We start from the raw sequence: 23,813 nt of genomic DNA on the forward strand, positions 1-23,813 counted from the left end.
ATGTATTGACACAGACATTTCTCTCACTCACTTAAATAGTGGTTTCTTTTATATATGTTACTCTTGTGTAAAAGATATTCATCCTGTTTTCATGAACCCTAATTGCTCTCCAGTCCGCAAATTCTGATTTTCGGTGCTGCTTTGCAAGCAGGACCAAGTGATTGGTTAGTTGAAATGGAGGCACATACAGCTCATGACCATCTTCCCTTTCCTGTAAACAACAGCTTTCATCATATGGTTTCCTTTCACCTCTGTTTCAACAAGAGGGGCAGGACGTTTTGAGTTGGAGTATCATCCTTCAGACACCTCACTTCTCCTCTTAGAGCCCCGCAAGAGCTGTGGGACTGGAGTGGCCTGCGTCTTGTTCTGTTGGGGTCCGGTGCTTCCACCTGCTTGATTGCACGGCATAGATCCAGGTAACACCGGCTTTGATTCCATTGGGTCTTTCAATATGATTATGCTATTAATTCCACTTATTCTAGGAAAACAGTACTTATTTCCAAGTAATGTGGCACGAGAAGGAAATTGAAATGACAAAATTCCCTGTGCACTGCATTCTAATGGTATGAACTCTGAAGAATGTAAAGATTGTAGTTTATTGTTCATGGCAACTTGTCTCCTCCATATGCTATGAGTTTGGTTTGTGTTATCCACACGAAGAAATGAGATTTGAGCTATTACTTTTTACTTGGCTGTATGATCTATGCATTAACCATTCATGACGAAGGATTTTGTATTAAAAAAGCCTAATATTCAATGAAAAAATAGAGAAAATGTGAATAAACATATAAAATTTTGCACAATAGCATATAGAAGCAAACATTTACATGTATAATTAGTGTTCACTATTTCCTGCTTGCTGAATATAATTTTTTCTCATTGATTAACATAAAAGCAAAGTGAAGTTTCAATTTTACTGCTCAATACCTTCTTTTAGATTTGATATTTATTGCTAGAATGAATCTTAGTGGACATTCATTAATGACTACCTATTGACATTTTATTTTCACAAAGGCTTCATGGCAACGTCAGAGATTTGTATTCAGCTTATCTTATCCTGGAGATTAGATTCTGAAATGTTTACCAATATGTGATAGTCACCCTCAGAATCATTTATAGATGAGCTATGAGACATACCTTGGGGAGCACTCTGAGCCATGTCGGCTTGAAAAGGCTGCAAGAGCTTTTATAAACAGTAGTATATGTATCATGGCAGGTGTTTTTTTTTTTCTAAATGATTCTTTTTCAGATTGTCAGATTTTGTTGTTTGAGCATTTAAAGATATTTCTGAGGTTTCAGGGGCTACCAATTACATATATAAAACATATTTTCTAAGTTCAGGTTGTAAATAGTACAATAGTATAGTTGCCATTTTTCACACTTTTCATATTTTCTGAAAATCTGCCAATGATTATTAGGAGTATCCATGATCTAAATGGCAATGTCACTAAGATTTCCATTTCCATTATAAATCAGACTCTGTCTACTGCTTTAAGCATTTACTGGAGCAGATAAACACACACACACACACACACACACACACACACACACACACACACAGTTCATTCTCAGCATCAAATCCTGGCAGATTTCAGTAAGCTTGCCTCTATGATTTTTCCTTAGGAACCATTGTGTTGTGAAGCTTTGGTGTGAATCATATTTGTGTCTTCTAAAGATGAGCCACAGGGAGGAACCTTATGAAGTTTTGAGATTTCTTCAGCCTTCTTCAGACTCTCAGAGAAGATCAAAGCCTGATGGCACTCAAACGTCTGGAACTGGTGAGAAAGGTTTAGGTATGTATTTTTGTAAAGATTTACTGATCCATTTGAAAGTCAGAGTGACAGAAAGAGAGCGAGGAGAATAGAAACAGAAAGAGACCTTTCATCTGTGTACCACTCTCCAAATGGCCGCAACAGCCAGTGGTGGACCTGGAGGAAGCCAGGAACTCAGTACTCCATCTGGGTCCTCCAGAGAGGAGGCAGACACTCAAGCCCTTGGGTCTTCTGCATCCTTTTCAGATGCATTATCAGAGAGCTGGATAAGAAATAGAGCAGTGAGGATTCAAATCAGTTCTGCAATGTGGGATGTGGGTGTTGCAAGCAATAACTTAACGAGGCATCATGCTAACACCAAAGGTGTACATTTGAAGCATCTGAATTCACCTGCCTTTTATGAGTTTCCAAACTTGAGTTTAAAAACAGTTCTTATATGTACTTCTGTTGGTTGAGTGCTTAGGACAAAGTATTACCCACCAGGGTAGCTGAACTGAAAATGCTTTTGAAAAAAGTTGAGGTACTGGAGAAAATGATTGCATCTTAGAATTTGAGGAACTCTAGACTCTATTGAGATCTGATGCAAATAAATTATTAATTCCTACCAGCTCTACCTTCAGACCAGAAATGGTCTCTCCAAGAAGCAGTTGAACTTATCTGGACAATAAGATGCTGGACTCTATGTTTGGTATATGCTTGCAATAAAGGAATCTCAACTGAACATGAACTGTGGCAATGCAGCAAGGTGGAGGAATCCACCATGGGGGGAGGGTTTGGGGAGGGGTTGGGGGAATCCCAGTACCTATAAAACTGTGTCACATAATGCCATGTAATAGAAAAACAATACCTTAGTAATGGATAAAAAAAAAGTAAAGCACAGAATAGTCTTTCAAAAACACAGCAATTCTTATTGACATAAACATCTTAGGGAATCTTTAAGAAGTGAAAATGGTGTGTTGAAGACAATGTTGCTATTCAGACAATAGACACATTAGGTGATTAAGAATATATGTCTACCCTCGACATCTTGCAGCAGGATGAGTTTGAGAGGGGTTCCGACCTTGGGTTTGGGGCAACTGCAGCTCCCTGCAGTGTGTTGACTGTGGGGGGTGCCCCTGCTGTGTTGCACTCAATGCTGGGGACTCAAGCTAAAGGCACTGCCAGAAGCCAGTGACTGAGTCCTTGGCTTTGGGCCAATGCACCAAGTGGTGCCAGGCTCTGCCTGCTGGCTGCCCAGCGGTGAACTTTGGGGTTTTTAAGATATGTAGTTGCTGCCTACGGACACCCATGGATAAGGCCAGTTTTAGTGTAGGTGGGAGATGAATTCTGAGTATTTGCCAGTAACAGGGTCATGAAATCTTGGGCAAGTGTGGGGACTGAGATCTGATGGTTTGGAGGAGAGTATCCATAAGATCTATTTGGGTCAGACTGATTCACCAGCCCAATAAGGAATCCTGAGATGGGCTGTTAGCATAGAGCATCACTGATGGCCACACACCAGTCCACACCAAAGCTATGGACCGTTAACTGACTGGGTGGTAGAATAGTGGTCTGGTCACATTTGGCAGGGTCAAGACACTAATCAGCACATGAGAGAACTTGGTATAGGGGTAGACTCTGTGGGGAAGTGTGGGCCCAACCCTGTGGAAATACAAGTCCCGCAGGTTAGCTCACGAGCTGGGGTGGCGATGGGCTAAGCTAGGAGTGACCATGGCACCTTTCATCACTCATGGGTAAAGGAACCAATGGCAATCTGGGCAGGTCAAGGCAGCACCACCCAAAGGTCATCCTAAAATAGGATGTGGGGTGGGCCGAGCTGCAACTGGAAGGTGTCCGACTGGGCAGGGCCAAGCAAATATCAACTCACCAAAAAGAGCAGCAATCAGGATGGAGCACATGTCATTCTGACCTAAGTTCTTACACCAACTGGTCTGCATGAGGCAGGGATACTATGCCACAGCATTAAAGGCAAAGGCTGAGACAGGTAAGGGGCTAAGCCAACTGGGTAAGAGCAACCACTGGCACTCGCATGATCTAGGGCTCAGAATAGACTCGGGTGTGGAGCTGTAAGAGTACACACTTGCTGGGTTGGGATTCCCACAGGAGGGTGCACGGGCTGGAGTGGGGGCTGCATTCTGGCCTGGCTATGGCTGCAATCTCCCTTGGCACAAGTGTGGACTGGGGTTGAGCACACCAAGCTGGACTAGACGCCAGCACCATCTGGCGCTCCGGAGAACCTGGGTAGATGTAGGACAGACTAGGCTGGGTCTCTGTCCCTACTGAGCCATATGTAAGCAGTGTCCAGGTATGGACAAGCCTTGGCTGGGATGAAACATCCAACACCAAGAACTGGAATGGATTGAAGGCCAGCAATGAGTGCTGGCCCATGGAACCACCGGTACACACAAGATCTGGCATAGGGAGAGGTTGTGAAGGAGGAGCTTGGAAAACTCCTCTGTTGCAACACAGTCCCTACAGGTGAGCGCAAGAACCATGATAGGGAGCAACCAAGATCAGGCCAGAGGAAGATACCCACCATCATACATATGGCATAGGTGGGGGGCAGACCAGGCTAAACCCATTCACATCACCCGCTGGTGAATCGTGCTTGGAACGGCGAGATTGGAAGCAATTCAGAACTGTTGAACTATCAAAACGGCTTGAGCAGGACCCTCGGAGCATGCCTCACATTGGGGACCTGGGATGGGTGAGAGGCTGGGTGGGACTTTTCCCTTTGTTTCTCACCTAACTCCAGATACAGGGAAAAAAATGATGATATTAGTGTGGAAACAATGGTATTACCCAATTTCCTGTAGATCTTGACCCTTTGTACCCTAATCAACTAAGTAAGATTATAAAAAGAAAAAGAATATATGTCTATCCTCAAGGTCCGTGAAGATTTAAATATGTTTGTATCCTTGCCTGGCACAGTGGCCTTGCGGCTAAAGTCCTCATCTTGCACAAAACAGGATCCCGTGTGCGTGCTGGTTCATATCCAGGCAAAACCACTTCCCATTCAGTTCCCTGCTTGTGGCCTGGGAAATCAGTTGAGGACAGCCCAAGGCCTTGGACTCTGTAATTGAGTGGGAGAACTGGAGGAGGCTCCTGACTCCTTGCTTTGGATCGATGCAGCTCCAGCCATTGCAGACACTTTGGCAGTGAATCGGCGGAGAGAAGATCTTCTCTCTGTCTCTCCTCCTCTCTCTATATATCTGCCCATGCAATAAAAATAAATAGATTTTACAAACAATGTTTATATCAAGTGGACATTCCAATTTTCATCTTCTCTCCCTACCTCAAGTATTATCACAATTTAAATTCTAAACTTGAGAATTACTATTTTAGTTTGCTGATATTCCGAGAGACATATTTTCACATCAGAGGAACCTCAAAAGCAAAAGGTTGATACAGTGTTCTTTGGAGAAAATAGGAGGGATAATAAAGAAGGAGAAGAGGAATTTAGAAACTGCTGTGAGGATGGGGCCAATCACTTTCACTTGTCCAAATGTTCGTTATTGGTGTCCACTGTCTCTAGAATCTTGCCTGTTTGTGCTGTTTTGTGTCTGGCTGTGACCAGGGTAAGCAGTGCCCGTGTCTCTTAGAACGTGCCTGCATGTTCACCCACTAGCGTTGGTGCTGTTTGAGGGCTGAGCTTTAGAAGCCCTGGATTCCTATTCTTGTACCATGAGTGTGCATCATCCAGAAATCTTAAACATTAAAACTGCAATTTCTAGGTTAAACAGTTAGATCATTTTGTGTGGTATCTGCTTGTAAAACTTGTAAAGAAAACCATTCCTTTGCTTCAAACTGTGTCCCTTGTTGAGGCTATTTCACTAAGTAATCTATTTACTTATTGATTGATTTTTAACTTGTTTTCTGTGCCCTGGCATCTCATTGCAGTGATTCTTGGAATCTTCTCTTTGATTCTCTTGATGACATTTATAGCGTTGGTGATTAAACGTGAGTACTGGAGTTGTGTCTTTTTTTATTGTTTCAGGAGTTGCAGGAGCTACTTATTGTGTAGTTTTAATAATGATCACTTTTGAATCTCCGGGGAACTTCCCTAATGGTTCCGGACTTTTTGGTGTAATCCATGGTAATAATCCTTTTGATAGAAAATTTTGCAATGTTCTGTTATCTGTTAAATCATTACAGGTCTGTGATAAACGCAATGCCTTTTAAAAATGTGTTTATTTATTGATTAGTATATGAAAAGGAAAGAGCTTAGGAAGAAGAATTGAAATGTACATACAGATGAACTTGAATTTAAGTGTTATCTTATACTTGATTTTTTTTATATCTTTAGAGAATGCCATGGATATACTACATTAATAAAATCACATTTTATCAGCAATTTTATTTACTTTAATGATAATTGTGCTATATATATATTCCTTTAATTCATTTTCTTTAGTTCAGGTTACACTTTCTGAGAGATAAAAAGACACACCGAGAAAAGGCAGAGAGAGAAAAGAACCCCTTGTAAAGTGCTCATACCAGGAAGCCTCAAATGCCTGCAGCTGCAGCTGGGAGCCAGAAGGCACTTGATCTAGGTTTCCTTGTGGTTGACAGGAACTCAGGGCCTTGACTCCTCACAGGTGCCTCCCAGGAAGCTGGAATCATAAACCTGGGCAGGGGCACTGCTGCCCCTGGATTCTCTAACGGGTCATAACATTCTGACAATGAGGACAAACATTTGGCAGCTACGTTAGTTTTACATATATATATATATAAATAAAAATATATTGATAAATGGTAACTAACAATTTCAAGGCAGTTCTTATTTGTAAATGATGTGATGTTAAAAAATATTTAAAAACAGTAAAGTACAGTGCTAACTGTGATAATTTTATTTAGGAAATTTATTTATCTACCCTTAAGTTGCTTGTAATGACAAACTTAATGTTTCCATTTCTGTGGCAAGTTCCCGAGGTGTTACTTTCTAAATGTCACAAAACTGAAATGATAAGAGTTGGTTGCCACAATGAGACGTTTTCTCTTGTCTTTAATTTTGCTCTTGGATCATCAGGAGTATTCTTTCAAGTACTATCTATGCTACTTGTTTTAGATGTTCATCTGATTCAAGAGAAACATGAACAACAGAAAAATACAGGAAATTTCAGTCAAAAGTGCAACATCAAGGAACAATGTTTGGCCAATAAAACCTTAGAACACGACACTCTCAAAAATGAAAGCTTTCTGGCATCATCTTTAAAAAAGGAAGGATGCTGTGCAAAAGGATATGTTTCTTCAAAATCTCTGCAAAATCCAGGTATGGAAGAAAACAGGAATGACATATTGTGGTGTTTCCCTCATTTGTCCCCCCACTAGAGGACTTCAGGTCTAATAAATAGGCTTCTACATAGTGATGTATGAGTCTACTGGACAACTTGTCATTTGTGCCTTGAGGATGTGGAATCCCTGGAAAAACATTGTGTCAATAAGAGTCCCACTGTTCCCCAAACTCGATGGCAGTTCTTACCTCCCTATTATTCCAGAAGGTGAAATATGATGCTAGCACTCCTAGACATTTAGATGGTCAGGGTGTTGCACCATAAAATGTGAAGGCTTTCAGTAAAAATATACTTGGCCTGCAATGGGCACATTGAAGTTTATTTAATGTTGTTATAAGTTGAAAATACACACTCCTCTTTGATGCATACAGCATCTTTAACTGTGGACACTACACTGCACAGTGGAGCACAGGATGTGTCCATCCTGCCTGACTGGAACTGATGCCACACAACGGGGCTTCCTTCCTCCTTCCTCCAGCTGTGGACAACCACCATTTTGTTCTCTGCTTCCACGGGTCTGACCACTGTAGAACCTCAGAGAAGTGGGATCATAAAGGATTTGTGCTCTTGTGTATTGATGTCTGACTACACTGTAGCATCTTCTCTTTTCAGACTTCTCCTACCATCTAGTGCAGTACTACCTCTTCAAGCATTTAAAAAATATTTATTAAAAGATTTTGATCAAAACCTAATACTTGTACATTTTATGGGGCATCATGTAATATTTCACATGCAAACATGATTCCAAGCAATCAGATTGAATGACTAACTAGTCTTTCATCCTTCTGCTCTTTCTTTCTGCTTAGAGCCTAGCACACATCTCTTCCAGTTCCCTATGCAGTACATACCTGTGATTGTGAACTATGGTAACAGCAGAACGTTTGACTTCTCTGTGCTTGGTACCTATCTAACTCTTCTCTGTACCTTCTCAATTCCTGCACTGAACCATAACCATCCTCTAAGAACCACCATTCTTAGTTAAGATCAACTTTTTAATCCTTCCATATGAGGGAAGATATGTGATATTTGTCTTTTTCTGTTGGTTTATTTCACTGGAAATAGTCAACTCAAGATCCATTCATTTTGGTGCATGTGTCAGGATTTCATTCATTTTATTGCTGAACAATATCCCTTTTTGTGTATTTTATCACATATTTAGACCCACTCATCCACTGATAGACACTTGGGTTGCTTCTTTATTGTCTGTTGGGAGTGGTGCTTCTTGAGGAAGGAGGGTGCAGGTTTCTCTCAGATGTGCTGTCTTCATTTCCTTTTGATAGAATCTCGAATGTGGAACAATTGGGTCATGCACTGGATCTGTTTAAGAATTACAGAAGTGAAACATGGTAAGAGAAAAAAATAAAGGCATCTGTGGATAGACTATTGGGCACAGAAGTTCACATTTGAAAACAAATCAGAGGGTAACAGGCACTCCTAATGATGGAAAGATGCAAGGGAAGGGAATTCCAGGCCCAGGGAACAGCTAGTGCAGAGATGCTGAGGAGCTAAGAAGGATATTGTAGCCTGGAGACTGTAGAAGTCTGTTGTAGTCACAGTATGAGTAGAACAAACAAGTGGCAGAGTGGCTCAAGGGATAGGCTCTAGGTTCGAATGATCACATGCACCTACTGCCATTGCTCTTCATTTGAAACCTGAGACAATCCAGGGACTGCCTTCCTGGCACTACTTGTATGTTACGGAACAACAGTTGAGAGATCCAGCCCACAGATGTTACATTCATTTGGTCTGGTCAGCCAAAGCCACCACAAGAGGAATGCAAAATTAAATAAATCTGTAGCTGGATAATTTTTTGAGTTGATGATTTTAAATAGTCCACACATGATGTTATAAGAAAGCAAATGGCTCTTGGCATAAAAAAGGTTCACTATCCATGGTTGTGATATAGGCACACACACATATACACAAACATGTATATATACATATATATGTACATACATATATACATATGTACATATATACACACTTGTGACTTGCTTATTTTGTTGGAATAACATCCTCCATGTTTCATCTATACTATCTCCTATGGTAGGATTTACTTATTAAGACTAAATACTGTAAGTTCGTATGTCTGTCTGTCTGTATGTCTGTCTGTATGTATGTATGTATGTTCTACATCATTCATCCATCAGGGGACGTTTAGGTCATCTCCATCTCTTGGCAGTTGAGGATCCTGCTGCCTTGGAGCTGGGACTGCACATATCATTTGGCATTCCTGAACCTTGGGGATCCCATATGGAAATTAAAAATGGATCTTGAGACTTATAGTCAATTACGGGGACTGTTTAAGATATTGCTCTGATTAATAGAAGGGTCAATAACAAGAAGTCTAATGATTGACCTTATATGTTGCAGGAAAAGTCTCTGAGGACTACTGGTCATGTTTTGATGTCAGTTGCTACTATTTTGTTCAGGAAAATAAAAGCTGGCATGGATGTAAACTGACTTGCCAGAATTACGGTTCATCCCTTTTGAAGATAGACAACGAGCAGGAACAGGTATCATGGACACTTCCTTTTATTCTCAATGTCATCAACAGACCTCACAGACCTATGGTACTAAGAAAGGAGGGAGTGTCCCAGGAAGAGGAGTGTTCTAGTATTGTTTAAGATTTATTTATTTTTGTTGCAAAGTAAGATATATATAGAGAGGAGGAGAGACAGGGAGGAAGATCTTCCTTCCAATGATTCTCTCCCCAAGTGACCGCAAAGGCCAGTACTATATTGATCCCAAGCCAGGAGCCAGGAGCTGTTTCATGTCTCCCACGCAGGTGCAGGGTCCCAAGACTTTGGGCCATCCTCGCCTGCTTTTCCAGGCCATAAGCAGGAAGCTGGATGGGAAGGGAGGCCTCTGTAAAAAGAATTTGCATTCATATGGAATCCCGGCGCATTCAAGGCAAGGACTTCAGCAGCTAGGCCACTGCGTGTGGCCCAAGTATTCTTTCTGACATGTTTGTTGTCTGACTGTCATGACTGTACAGTTAGGCATCTCCCAGGACACTGTCTGTTAATGAGCATACAATCCTGCTACTCATCAAGTACTGAATGCATATTATTTGTTATGATAGTCATCTTCATCAATAATTTTGGGAAAGTCTGTTATCCTCTCCCTTTTAAAGGAGGCTGCAGTAATGCCTCTTACAAAGAAGTATGTCTTTTCTTTGATGAAGCACTTAATTGAACCTTTGCTGTACAGTGCCCTGTAGCCACACTTATTTATTGCTATAGGATGGTAACTAACAGCATAGTCAAGTAACTACCAGGAACTCAGCACTCAGACTTCCTGGGATCAATCCAGCTCTGCCAGTTGCTGCTGGGTGATCTTCAATGGATTAGTCAACCTCTCTGAGCCCATCAATGAATTGAGAGGATAAATTGCACAATCAAAATGATATCATTTATACAAATTATCCTTGTGGTGATTTCAGCGCATCTGTATGTCACATTTACTTGCTTATACACCAAGGTGCATCTCTTTAACAAAGAATCATGAAAAAATATAGAGGCAACAAAATGAGATTGCCTTTTTAATTTATTACTATGGAAATTATCTCAAAACAGAGTGTGCTGTTACAATGAAATGTTTGCAAAACTTAGCTGGGAACCTATATTTTACCATTGATTAAAATAACATAGAAATTATGTGCAAATACAATATAAATGCTTGAAATCAATATGTAAGAAAGCTGATAATATAAAAACATGGAAAAGGTTTGTGTTTGAAGCATACTTTAAACCAAGATTGAAAAGGTAGTTATTGGGGACCTAGCATGATGGAGTGGCAGGCTAAGCCTGTTCCTGTAATACCAGCATCCTGTAAGGGCCCTGATTCCTCTCCCAGATGCTTCACTTCAGATGTAGCTGCCTGGCAATGGTTTAGGAAAGCAACAGAGAATGGTCCAACTTCATGACAGCCTGCCCCTGTGCCCATGTGGGAGACCCAGAAGCTCCTGGCCTCCAGCTTCATAGGGGCTCAACGCTGGCCATTGCCACTGTTTGGAGAATGACTTGGTGGATACAAGATCTCTTTGTGTCTCTGTCTTTACAATTTTGACTTGCAAGTAAAATTAACTCTTGATAAAAGAAGTGAAATAATTTAATCAGATTTTATAAAACATGTCACATTGAAATACTATGGGGATACTCAGTTCTGTGATAAATTTTGTTTCATTTATAGGAATTCATTCAGGTTCAGATTGGTCAAAATAGATACTGGATTGGATTGTCATATGATGACAAGGAAAGAAAATGGAAATGGGTTGATACTGGCTCATCACCTGGAATGTAAGTTTCTGTATTGTGTTGAAACACTTTGGTGAGTGAATTGGCCAGATTGTGTCTGAAAAGTCATTTTTCATTTCATACAACTCAGCTTATTATCAAGTAGAGACTATTGGTAAGAATAAGAACTAAAAATATTTTAGTGAGTATAGTTAAAAGTGTTAAGTGTTATTAGTGATTACTAATGAGAGTGTTCTAAGTACATGTAATATGTGTTACAAGATACACAAATGAAACCACCATCTGGGTTGATATGAAGTGATTGTAGCACCTGACATACCTGTAGTTAGTCCTCCCTCATGCATGAATGAGTATTCTATGTATCCCAAAACTGATTTGAAACTCATCCATATAGTTAGTCTTGTTAGTATATTTGTATACACGATAGCATAACTATATTTGTATATTATTAGTGGGTATTGGTGTATGCACTGTACACATAAATAATCATACACACATACATGAGTCAATAACTTCATTGACTGTATACTATCAAAAACTAATACGTGTAATTCATTGTTTTAGTTCTTTCACATTTTTTCAGATATCTTTGTTAGTTACTACTATCTTCAAGCCATCTTTTATTTCTTACAAGCTATTGAAAGATTTATACTTAGGATCTGATAATTATAATGTTAGAAATTTCCTTACTGTTATTTCATGTTCCAGTGTTCTCCCAGGCATACTGACTGTTCTAGAGATCACAGCACAGAAAGTCTCACAGTCCAAATTAAGGTGCTCATTCCACAGTTAGTTATGTCATCTTAGAACCTGTAGCCTAATGCAGAATGATAGGTTGCCACACTTAGGATAAGGAACAAGAAGGTGAAAGATCACTTATATCTTGGGTGGAGATGTCTTTGATGGCGGACTCCCTCTTTGTATAACCCTGACTGTCCATGTGTGATTTTCAGGGTTGCAGAGAAAGTCTGAATAAGAAAGCCCAATATAAGAAGGTTCTCGTGGGCAACATGCACATTATCAGGGACACACAGATGCATACTAGCGTGGTTACAGGTGCAGCTATGAGATCAAGCTGACGAGCCCAATGTGTGCATCGTGGGCAGATATTAGAATGGATAGCACCAACAGATGATGGGTTTAATCCTCTAAGCCCTAAGCAAAGAATACGTACATGCTTCATGAAAATTTGTGTGCATTTGTAGTCTGACTAGGCCTTTATTCTTTCTTGGGAGGGATGGGGGTTTTAAGCTCACCATATACATGATCTGCTTACTGTAAAAGTGTCCCCACCTTTCATAGTTATTAATTTGCCTAAGCATCTTTAACACACCTTGTGCGTTCTACCTGTTTTGAAACTACTTTGTTTTATCTGTTTTCTGTTTGTCTTTCGTTTGTAGCTGATTTGACTACTCTTCAATAATATAGGGAATCCAAGTAATATATTTGATTTTGTTGATTCTGAATTCTTAAGTGCAATTATGTTTTTCAGGTAGTTTCAGTGGTTTATATTGAAGTTCTTATCTTGCATTTAGAACCTCTATTTTGGACAGAATTCAGTACTCAACTCAGTTCATTCATTAATGGAATAACTCTCTTCAGTGCTTCAGTTACCCTTGTGTCCCCATGTGTGTTAAACCTGTTACCTGATATGAGCTTGCTTCTGGCCAATTACAACAAACTCAAGGAGCCTCAACATCTTATTCACCCAGGATTTTAGTATCATTCAATAGGAAACTAGTTCTGGCATTCAGTCAATCTTCTTGTTCTTTTTAATGACTTTCTGCTTTGATAGTCTTCAGTGGTATGCCCTAATTTAGCTCAACTATTAGTTATGGGGTAAGAAGGCAAAGAAATAAAACAAACAAAAACATCCATCAAACAATCCCGTCTCTGACTTATTGCAATATGCACATAAGAGCTGTTTTTCTAAGTTACAAGCATTGAGTCCTCTTAAAGATCTCATTTTTATTGATAAGAAATATGAAAGTAAGTTTGGTATATCACAATCGCAGAGCTATGTTTTGAAGTAATTTATTTTTCTGCTGACCTAGAATTACTAGAGTGGAATAAACTGGGAGACTCTAGTGAGTATGTTTATTATGGTAGTGCAAAACACCATTTAATGATAGAGTTATGAGTAACATTTCCATATGTCAGGAAGTTAGAAAATAAAATTTAAAAATTCTTGAGTTATGTTGCTGGAAAATTTAGAATTAAACAGCTGACTCTTATGTTTTCTGTTCTCTAGGAATTTTGCAATGATGAGTTTGCTTTCTAGGAGAGGAGAATGCGCACTTTTAGCCTCAACAAGAGTAATATCCATCAGTTGCTTTCAAACCTATGGCTGCATCTGTGAAAAGAAAATTGATTGTGTTTTCCGTGCTTCAGTGTGTACTTAGGAGCAAAGGTACCATTGGAAATGCTGCCCCATTGTTGTTTCCTGTAAGAGTATGGGATGGCTACTAACAAGTGTTTTTGATTGCAGGGCTTGGCCCATTGTGGAAACAGAGATGAGCTGGAAGAGGAAGAAAGTGTTCTTCTGAGTGATGACCTAGGATAAATGACATCCTCTCCCCATGCACAAGTGAAAGCCTTTGTGTTTGAAGATGAGCTGCCCTTCCTTCATGTTTCTGAGGAATTAGACTTCCCATTCCTTTGAATCACCCCAGGACTCATTACAAAACCTTACAGATTAGTCTTCATCTATCCCTTATAAATAGGATACACCATGCCAGTAACGTGTGACCGGGAGAGCACAGTGAGGAACAGGCACAGAGCTTTGTTTGTACCACCCAGGAGCAGGCCTCAACTTTAAGGATTATTTTATTGTAATATTTACATTTAAGCAGGTCAAACATTTGAAGAAGAAGAAGTACATGGATCTGCCACATAACTTTTACCCACAATTATTGCTTGTCCTTTTCTCAACCCAACTAATTCTTCATCATTTCTTCTGCTTTCATTGCCTAGTCATCTGAAAATAAATTAAAGATACTATGTTCACATGTCTAAATATTTCCCAAGAAAATATTTTTATAGCCATGCCATGAGAACCAAAATCAAGTAATTTAGCATTGGCACAGTGTTATTATCTAATAAAGAAAACATTTTCAAATGTTTTCCACTAACATGACAGTGGTATTTTTCTCTATGTTACAAAATGCGATGCATTTAATCATGATATCTAAGATGTCCTGATTTGGATTAGCTGTCAAGATTTCCTTCTCTTTCTTGCTGTTTTTTTAAAAGCCCATTGACTTAGACTTTTCACACAAATAAATATTTTTCTGGGACCATGAGAATTGCTTTGATGGTAAAGATAAAGATAAATAGAGTAGCTAGAGGAACAGGAAATCTCCAACTAGAAATTTCTACTTGTTACCGTAAGGACATCCAGTGGCATAAGAGGCTTTAAGGCCAATAACCAAGGAGGTGGGAACCTGGGTGGGTTATTCTTCCTGATGAAATGACTCGGAGCATCCTCCCCTGCATGCTGGTGGCTGTTTCAGTTGTCGTTCACTCAGACCAGGACAGGAAGACACTCAGCTACTGTGAAACAATCAAGCCACTGAGGTTTCAAGATGGGGCGAGAAGCTGTGTGTTAGGCTTCTAGCTAACTGTGTCATCAGAAAGGAAAATATGTGGTTACCCAAATAAAAAAAAAAAAAAACCTTTTCCACCAGAAAACAAAACACAAAGACCAATGACTACTGTGCATCTCCAGATTTGAGAGGCAGTGTTTCATGTTCTCCAGATTTGGGAGGCAGTGTTTCGTGCTTCTAGGTCTCCCCCACTCCTCTTGTCCCTCGCTGGCCCAAGGCTGGGTGAAAGGTGACAGGTACCAGATGCCTGGAGGGTGAGCAGGGTGTCTAGGACACCCTCTGGACTCCACCCAGCTCATCTCAGCCCAGTGTGGTCAAGTCTCTGATCCTGTTTATGAGTGTTGCTCTTTTGTGTATCACCAGCCATTTTGCAAGGTTGTAGTTGTGAGAAATCCGGGTTAGGGTGCCTAATGCAGTGAGGCCAGCTCCAGGGGCTCAGGTTGGTGGAACAGCACCATTTGCAGTCTTAATGGGAAACATAAGGAAATTGGCTCTGCTCTCCTGTCTCGGAGAACAAGTTCATCTCAACAGACCTAGCTTGGGTTGCTAACTTTGAAAGTCAAGAAAGGCAGGTAGGCTGTCGACCGCAGCAGAGCACAGCATTGCCTAAGAGGACAAGCTTATACGCTTGATAAAGAATGAGGACATGTTCACTTCTGCCAGGGAAACTGAACTGACCTGACTGCAAGAAAGGATGAGGGAACTGACCCCAAGGAGGTCCGCGGATTTATCCCTTTGATGATGACTATGTGGACCAGAGGTTCATGGAAGCATTTCAGCAAAAGACCTGTGCCAGGAAATCCCAACGCTGGGCTGTGGCATTTAGCCCTGTGTGGCGAACACCAGTGTGCAGCGTCTGTGTCTTTGTGGTTATTGGCTGGTAAATAGACAAGTGTCTATGGCTTTTTGGACCTGGGCGGGCCTCTTCATTGATTGGGTATGCTTTGTTCCACCTCACTGATGGAGGTGAAGCACAGAAGAAGAGTGGGTGCCTCTGGTGGGCTGAGCTGAAGAATGCTCTGGTTTTTACCACTTTCACTTGTGTTTTTCCCCAGGACTGCAGACCCTCACAGAACGTGTCACCATGAACACGATCTATACCTGGTCAGTCTTCATGCCCTCAGGCCACCTCCCCATCTTTGATTATGCTGGCAATGCTGCCGCTGTGTCCAGCACACTGTCCTTGACCATCTTCACTTCTCTCTGCCTAGCCTCACTGCACCCTCAGTCCCTGCATGCCTGCATCATGCCATCCAGAGTTATGCCCTGTAACCTATGTTACAGAAGAAACTGAAGGTACAGCACTGCCCTTTCTATGTGGCATTCACACAGTCTTGTGCACATTTAGCCCTGGGAGTCCTGCTGTCCACTCGTGTGTGAGAGGTGTGCTCTTTGCCCATCTGCTGCTTTCCAGGCCATTCCTCTGCTCCTTCAACCTCAACTGCCTGCAGCCTTGTAAGAAAACCTCACGTGTCTTAGCATGTGGATGAAATCAAACAAGACTTGTCCAGGTACCTCAGCTAGCTTAGAGACTGTTATAATATTGTCAGAGCAAGCTAATAGACTAGTCTTTTAACAAATATAAAATCTGATGAAAAATACCATTCTGGAAGCAGCTGACATGAGATCAAAAGAAAAAAAAAATGCTGGGCCCAGCACAATGCTTCCATGGCTAAATCTTCATTTTTCAAGTGCTGGGATTCTGTAAGGGTACTGGTTTGTGTTCCAGCTGCTCTACTTCCCATCCACTCACTGCTTATGATCTGGGAAAGCAGTAAGATCCCAAAAAAGCTGCTGACTTCTGGCTTCATATTGGCTCAGTTCCAGCCTTTGCAGCCTCTTGAGGGCATAAACCAGCAGACGGGAGATCTTTCTATTTTTGCTTCTCTCTGTGAATCTGCCTTTCCAATACAAGTAATAGATAAATCTTTTTCGTAAAGATTTCTGTGGTCCTCTGAAATTATTGCTGTCCATCTATTATTCATTATAATAAACCAAGTGATATATTTTCTATTTATTAAAAATATAATAACATATCCCTAAAAGATTTTATCTTTCTTTTATTAACAGTGGCTATGACAAACTATCACTTCCAAGTTTGTTCTTCGATTAATCCCATGTTAAGCTGCTGTTATCTTCTTACGACAATTGCCTTCTCATGCAGAGAAAACATTTGCCTTTCCCAGAAATTCAGAGCTGCATAGGAACAAAAAGTGTTAGAGGGAGTAATTATACAGTTTGATTTCTAATCATTAATTTTACTCTGCCTCTTTTTTTTTTTACTCTGCCTCTTTTTAAAGCTGCCCCAAACCTAGATTTTGTGGTCAGTCCCTCTGAACTATCCCTACTTGGTCCAGCAAGTGCCCGGTGGGCATGATACCCCAGACATGGCATAGAAAATAGTCAGCAACACAGATACACAGATATGGGACCCGCCCTATGAATGCCATAATACTGGAGGAGACAGACGGTATGGCTTTTTTATTGCTATAAAGGAACAAGAAAGATTGGGTAATATTGAATGACAAGAGGCTTATGGTGCCTCAGGATTACACCTGCAAGATGAATGTCTACATCTGGTAAGGGCTTCCTGCTGCTTCAACTCATGGCAGGACAGGGAAAGACAAGAGGGTGAATGCAGCCTGTGGGCCAGGATTGAAGAACACAGGCTCTGTATCAAAGAATGTGATCCTGGGCAAGGGAAATCTCAGTCTCGACAAAGGCATTTATCCATCCATGAGGGATTCATCCCATAATACAAACATTTCCCACAACCATCCTACCTCCAGGCACTGCCTCACTGGACAGAAGCCTCGATGTGAGCTATGGGGGGCAGGTGACAGTCTCACTGAAAATGGCAAAAAACCTAACCTTGGAGAATTTGAATGACTTGTTCAACATTTTGTAGTTAAGATACATCCGAATTTAGGAATAAGTAAGGATGTTTCTACATAGTACGTTTCCCCTGCTGTTCACCTCACTCTCATCACCACACTAACCACAATCTTCTGACCTGAAGAACTACTTATTAATTGATTAACTAAGAGACAAAAATTAAGAGAGGTGGGAGAGCTTCTACATCTGGCTCACTTTCTAAAGAGTTACAATATCCGGAGTTGGGTCAAGGCTGAAGCCAGAAGCTTGGAATTCATTCTGGTTTCCCCACATGAATGATTTGTACTCAACTACTGAGCCACCACCACATTGTCAAAGGGTGCACGTTGGCAGATAGCAGTAGTCAGGAGTGGAGCTGAGACCTGAACCCAGGAACTCTTACATGGGGTGCAGATACCCCAAGTGGCGTCTCAATCACTGCACCATGTACACACCCCTTGTTTTTCACAGATCTGTAGGCAGAAAATTGTCACAAGTTGTGGCACAGTGAGTAAAACTGCTACCTGTGACGCTGTCATTCCCATATGGGCACCAGTTTGAGTTCTTCCTATCCTGCTTCCAATCCAGCTCCCTCATGGCACACTGGGAAGGCAGAATGTGATGGCCCAGGAACTTGGCCCCTGTCTTCCATGTGAAAGCTCCAGTTGGAGTCCTGGATCCTGGATGCTGGCTTTAGCTTGGACCAGCTCTGGATGTTGTGTCCATTTGGGGGATAGAACCAGAAGACAGAAGCATCTCTTTGTCTCTCTCTTCTCTTTGTAAGTCTGCCTTGCAATTCATACACACACACATACATGCATACATACATAAGAATAAATCTAAAGAAAAAAGAAAATTAAAAAAAATTGCATGATGGCTTCCTTTTGTGAAAGAGAATATATGTATTTGTTCTTTGGGGATTAATTTATTTTACTGAGCATGATAGTCTCTAGTTGGGACCATCTAGTTGCAAAATTTATGATTTCATTCTTTGTAATGGCTGAGTAATTTTCCATGCAGTAGATGTAGCACATTTTCTTTAAATACTCCTCTTTGGACAGGTACCTGGATAGTTTCCATGTCTTTGCCGCTGCAAATAAAGGATTACAGATCTGCTTGTCATATGCAGTTTTTTTTTCCCCTTTTGGGTACATTCTTAGGAGTGGAATAGCTGGATCATAGGCAGATTTACAGCATTAAGGACAGATAAAGAGAAAGAACTTTCACAATGGATAACCCAAAGCTAGGAGCCATGAGCTTCCTTCAGGGTTCCATGGCTTTGGGCCATCCTCCACTGCTCTTCCAGGGCACAAGCATGGCTGGAAGGGAAGTAGGACAGCTGGATCAGGAACTTGTGCCCATATGGGATCCCGGCGCATGTAAAGTGGGGATTCAGCCACTGATCTATCCCGGCGTTTGGGCTGTCCTCAACAGCATCCCAGTCCACAAGCAGGGGACTGGATGGGAAGCAGAGCTTCTGGGATTAGAACCGGCACCCATATGGAATCCTGGCACATGCAAGGTGAGGATTTAAGCCACTAGGCTATGGCACTGGGCCCCAGCCACTAAGAAAATGTAAATAAAAACCATAAGGAGGTTTCACCTCACCCCAATGAGAATGACTATCATTACAAAAATAATAAATGCTACAGAAAATGTGGGTGAAAAGGTACCTTAAAGCGCTGTCGATGAGAATATAAAGTAGTACATCTGCTACTGGAGAGAGTGTGGAGATTCACAGAAAACTGAAAATGGATCTGCCATATAACCAGACACTGGAAGGTCTGAGAACCAGGACAGGATGCAGGACAGGATGGGCCTGTCCACAACATCAGCCAGTTCACATTAGCGCCAGGACTAGGAGCTGGCTGGACTGGACTAGGCTGTAGCACCTACCAGCATGAGCTAGAACTGGGAGTATGCTGGGCTGTGCCAGCTACAGCACCCACCAGCAAATGCCGAGTTGAGTCAGGGCATGCAAGGTTAGGTCGCAGCACCTACCAGCACACATGAGACTGTGGGAGGGCAGGAAGGGTTGGGGTGAGCCTGATAAGGGGGCTTGGGACAGCTCCCCTGCTGGGGCACTGTTCCCACTGGTGAGCATAAGAGCTGGGATCGGTGGCAGAACATGCCTGGCAGAGCTGCAACACTTGCTGGCTTGCATGTAAGCTAGGTTGGGGGACAGGAAGGCTGGACTAACTGACTTTACCCACTGGTGCATGCATAAGCCAGTGTGGGTGTGGGCTGGTTGGGCTTTACCATAGCATCAGCTGGCAAGTGCTGGAACTCGGGAAAACTCCTGTCAAGTTAGATTGCAGAATCACCTGGAGAGTACAAGATCTGGGACTGGGAGTGAGACTGGTAAAGAAACTGTGGGTACCTCTCTGATGGGTTGCAACTCTTACTGGTGAGCATGAGAAACAGAGCTGGGGGCAGGCCTGGGTAGATTGGTGGTGGCACCTGCTGGCACAAGTGTGGGCTGGATAGTGGGTTGGTTGGGTTGAGATAGGCTTCAACGCTCTTTGACAGACTAGACCAATATGTTGCACATACTGGCAAACACAGGAACCAGGGCTGGAGGCGGGCTTTGTGGGTGCTTTTGATGGTCACTGTGACTAGGTTGTAGTTTCCACTGGTGTACATGAGAACCAATTGTGTGGTAGTTAGGGTCAGCCTGGGTTGTTGCACCCACTGGTTTGCGTAGATGATGGGGTTGGAGACGAAACTGATCAAGCAATTGCAACTAGTAATGTGTATGTGTAGGCTGATGTTGCTGACAGACAGAGCCAGAACCGGTACTGGTGAGAACACGCAATAGTCAGGTTTGAGATCACTTCAGATCAGGTATTTCTGGGGGACTCCTCCAACTGAACCATTGGTCTCAGAATTCCAACCATGATGAGAATTTCAGGATCTGTGGTCTGATCATAGAGTTCATGTTTCAGAACTGGGTCTGCTCAGTGGCTAAGATGGAGCAGTAGACAGCATACCCAGACTCACATGGATTATATGACAGTCCACTGGGGCCTACAGAAAACATTTGATACCATAGCAGAGGGTGGAGGGCAGAGCAAATTGATCAACTACTTCAGTCAAGCATTGGCAGCAAATATCTGGGTGAATGGAGACTAAGATGCACTATGTCAGTCAATGAACCTTGGAAGGATTTCCTTCTCCTTGGAATGGTGAGATTGGCAGCATTTCAGAACGATTGATACAACCTAAGCAGAACCCTCAGAGTATGCTCTACTCTGGGGACCCTGGGATAACATTGTGTGGCCATTTTCCATCCCTGCTACTAAGGCAGTTGGGAGGCTGGGTGTGCCTTTTCCACTTCTCTTCCTGCCTTCCCCCAGACACAGGAAGACGAAAAAACCCATGGAAACCATGGTCTCAGCCACTTTCCCCATACCCTGTACCCTTTCCAAACCTGCCAGTTGTAACAAAGATGCAAAGAGGCTTTAATTGAGAATCACTCTTCAAGGAGGGAAGAAGGAGAGAGGGGTGTGGAGAAAAGGCAGGCAGGAGAACATGCGGGAGGCTTTTATACCCCTTCCAACAGGGAGGCTGGCACAGGCTCTGTTTAGGTCCTAATTAGGTAAGGAGTGTCAGTCTAGATTTATCATTGGTCGGTTGGAATCTTGCTGGCCCAGTGAAATGTTTGACTCTTGTGCCTTTTCTGGTTCTGGGCTGAGGTCAACTTGAAGTAAATCCAGCTGTGGCAGCCATCATAAACGTCATCAAAAATGAAAGTAAAGAGAAAAAAAAGGGGGAAATTGACAGAGGGAAAGAGGAGGGAAGGAAGCATAGCTATCTCCTTAGAAGTGTATACAATACATGAAATTTATTCCCTTTAGTTTTAATCACTTTTTGAAAATTAAAAAAAATTGAGCCTGAGATCAGATAAGTAAATATCTGATTGTCAAATATCTTACATAACTGATAGCTCCATAAATAAGAACCAATGATTTCAAAAGCAAAAGAAAAAAAAAATAAAGGTGAGAACTTGCAGAAAGTGTTTGGAGAACAGTATTAGAATTAAGACATGTGAACAATTCAAGTAGAATATTCTTAAAAATATGGTGTTTTGGCTTAAATCGCCATTTGAGTTGCCAGCACTATATTTGCTGTCTAACTCCCTGCTAGTGCGCTTGAAAAAGCAGATCATATGCCAAACACCCGGGCCTCAGCCATCCATGCATGAGATCTGGATGGATTCAACTTGGGTTGAATCAGTGGATGATAAGTTCAGCCCCTCATCTCTTCTTTTATTTCTGTGACTGTATTTAAATATATATATATATATATATATATATATATATATATATGTTTTTTAAACAGTCAAACATGAATATTGGCATGCACAACTGGTATAACATAGAGGTGGACAATTTTTCCGAAGTTTATTTGATAATCTGTATCTTCATTCTTTACAAGCGTAATACCCTTTAGCATTGTAATTTTATGTTTAAAATGATGGCCTAAGAAAACACTGAAAAGCACAGGCCAAAGATTCTTTTTACATTAGCAAAAGGCTGGAAAAAAATTTAGGTGTCCAGTTGTAGGGGGAGGGTTAAATAAATTAAGGGAGTGATGCTTACGTGGATAGTAACTGTATGTATATATATTTGCATTCCTGTTTTAAGTATAGACATTGTGGTACTACAGGCAAAGGTACAGTGGGTTCTATCTAGCTCCACTAAAACTAGTATGGCCGTATGAAGACTGAATCAGCAAATGCAAAATTAATCAGTTTTCTGTCTGTTTCTGTGTTATTCTACCTTTCAAATACATAAAAATTATTTCTGCTTTAAGTGAATATGTCTCAAGGAAAGAAATGTTAGTATTAAAGAATAAATTATAAAAGAATAAGTCAGAAGCACTGACTTATACCAACTTCACTAGTAAGCATTGTGTGCGAACAGAAGACTAGAGGAATATAAACTGAATTTTTTACAGTGAAATTACGCATATTAAAAATACCTTTTGAAACACATTTATGTACAGTAAACATGAGTCCAAAAAACAGGAAAATATTTAAACAATGTTTCCCAAGGAAAGGAAAATATTTAAAAAGTGTGCTAAGGTATCGAATTGTGACCCTATTTGTATATGCGTATACACATGCAGATATTTTATGCATCCATTGAATAGCGGTTTCTTTTATATATGTTACTCTTGTGTTAAAAGATATTCATCCTATTGTCGTGAATCTTAATTGCTCTCTCTTCAGTCCACAAATTCTGATTTTCGGTGCTGCTTTGCAAGCAGGACCAAGTGATTGGTTAGTTGAAATGGAGGCACATACAGCTCATGACCATCTTCCCTTTCCTGTAAACAACAGCTTTCATCATATGGTTTCCTTTCACCTCTGTTTCAACAAGAGGGGCAGGACGTTTTGAGTTGGAGTATCATCCTTCAGACACCTCACTTCTCCTCTTAGAGCCCCCCAAGGGCTGTGGGACTGGAGTGGCGTGTGTCTTGTTCTGTTGGGGTCCATTGCTTCCACCTGCCTCATTACACGACATAGATCCAGGTAATATCCACTTTGATTCCTTTGCATCTTTCAATATGATTACGCTGTTAGTTCTGCTTATTCTAGGAATATAGTACTTAATTCCAAGTAACGTGGCATGACATTTATAGGAGAGAATTCCTTCTGTGTTGCATTACAATAGCGTGAACTCTGAAGGATGTAAAAATTGCAGCTTGTGTTCATGGAAACTTGTCTCCTTCTCCGTATGCTATGACTTATGCTTTATGTTATCCACTTAAAGAAGACAGATTTGAGAAGTTACTTTTAAATTGATGCAGATGATTTATATATTATCCATCCATAAAGAAGTGGAGTCAAAATTCTGGAGTAGAAAAGTCTATTTTTTAATAGGATGTTAGAAAAAATGTGAACAGTCCAGCATACACAATTTTGTAAATTGATAATGCATATAAAAGAATATAGTTATAATTTTTCCTGAACTTCCTTTGATATCATCTTTTCTTTCTGATTAG

General features: G+C 41.2%; 1 protein-coding gene and 2 pseudogenes across 1 annotated transcript in view; all 3 read left to right on the top strand.

Annotated features, from left to right (window-relative positions):
• Positions 1-243: 243 nt before the first annotated feature.
• LOC101536641 (killer cell lectin-like receptor 7) overlaps positions 244-23,813 on the top strand; it is a 28,286-nt gene continuing 4,716 nt past the window's right edge. The window contains exon 1 of the mRNA XM_058655689.1: positions 244-416. The gene's annotated coding sequence lies outside the window, so the exon portion shown is untranslated. The remainder of the gene's footprint in view (positions 417-23,813) is intronic.
• LOC131478096 (C-type lectin domain family 1 member A-like) lies at positions 1,676-13,888 on the top strand (annotated as a pseudogene).
• On the top strand, positions 14,624-16,732 carry LOC101536390 (phosphatidylinositol N-acetylglucosaminyltransferase subunit C-like; annotated as a pseudogene).

The sequence above is a fragment of the Ochotona princeps genome, chromosome 27 (assembly GCF_030435755.1).
Source record: "Ochotona princeps isolate mOchPri1 chromosome 27, mOchPri1.hap1, whole genome shotgun sequence".
Taxonomy (NCBI): domain Eukaryota; kingdom Metazoa; phylum Chordata; class Mammalia; order Lagomorpha; family Ochotonidae; genus Ochotona; species Ochotona princeps.